The following is a 1,494-nucleotide window of genomic DNA, read 5'->3' as shown; positions in this document are numbered from 1 at the left end:
GGTTAATCAGTCACAGTCCCATATCCTCTGCAGTAGCAGGTATACGGATTCTGGGCAGGTAATGGTTAATCAGTCACAGCCCCATATCCTCTGCAGTAGCAGGTATACGGATTCTGGGCAGGTAATGGTTAATCAGTCACAGTCCCATATCCTCTGCAGTAGCAGGTATACGGATTCTGGGCAGGTAATGGTTAATCAGTCACAGTCCCATATCCTCTGCAGTAGCAGGTATACGGATTCTGGGCAGGTAATGGTTAATCAGTCACAGTCCCATATCCTCTGCAGTAGCAGGTATACGGATTCTGGGCAGGTAATGGTTAATCAGTCACAGTCCCATATCCTCTGCAGTAGCAGGTATACGGATTCTGGGCAGGTAATGGTTAATCAGTCACAGTCCCATATCCTCTGCAGTAGCAGGTATACGGATTCTGGGCAGGTAATGGTTAATCAGTCACAGTCCCATATCCTCTGCAGTAGCAGGTATACGGATTCTGGGCAGGTAATGGTTAATCAGTCACAGTCCCATATCCTCTGCAGTAGCAGGTATACGGATTCTGGGCAGGTAATGGTTAATCAGTCACAGTCCCATATCCTCTGCAGTAGCAGGTATACAGATTCTGGGCAGGTAATGGTTAATCAGTCACAGTCCCATATCCTCTGTAGTAGCAGGTATACAGATTCTGGGCAGGTAATGGTTAATCAGTCACAGTCCCATATCCTCTATATAAGCAGGTATACAGATTCTGGGTAGGTAATGGTTAATCAGTCACAGTCCCATATCCTTTGCAGTAGCAGGTATACGGATTCTGGGTAGGTAGTGGTTAATCAGTCACAGTCCCATATCCTCTGCAGTAGCAGGTATACAGATTCTGGGCAGGTAATGGTTACTTGGTGCACAGTCCCATATCCTTTGCAGTAGCAGGTATACAGATTCTGGGCAGGTAATGGTTACTTGGTGCACAGTCCCGTATCCTCTGCAGTAGCAGGTATACAGATTCTGGGCAGGTAATGGTTACTTGGTGCACAGTCCCATATCCTTTGCAGTAGCAGGTATACAGATTCTGGGCAGGTAATGGTTACTTGGTGCACAGTCCCATATCCTTTGCAGTAGCAGGTATACAGATTCTGGGCAGGTGATGGTTACTTGGTGCACAGTCCCATATCCTCTGCAGTAGCAGGTATACAGATTCTGGGCAGGTAATGGTTACTTGGTGCACAGTCCCGTATCCTCTGCAGTAGCAGGTATACAGATTCTGGGCAGGTAATGGTTACTTGGTGCACAGTCCCGTATCCTCTGCAGTAGCAGGTATACAGATTCTGGGCAGGTAATGGTTACTTGGTGCACAGTCCCGTATCCTCTGCAGTAGCAGGTATACAGATTCTGGGCAGGTGATAGCTCATTGATATACAGTCCAGTGCAGCTTCAGCTCTACCTTGGGAGATGTAACACAGCTCGGCTATACTGTGCAATGTGGTGCAAGAGAGAACTTACAG

Source organism: Leptodactylus fuscus, chromosome 4, assembly GCF_031893055.1.
Source record: "Leptodactylus fuscus isolate aLepFus1 chromosome 4, aLepFus1.hap2, whole genome shotgun sequence".
In the NCBI taxonomy this organism is placed as follows: Eukaryota; Metazoa; Chordata; class Amphibia; order Anura; family Leptodactylidae; genus Leptodactylus; species Leptodactylus fuscus.
This window is presented reverse-complemented; position numbering follows the sequence as displayed.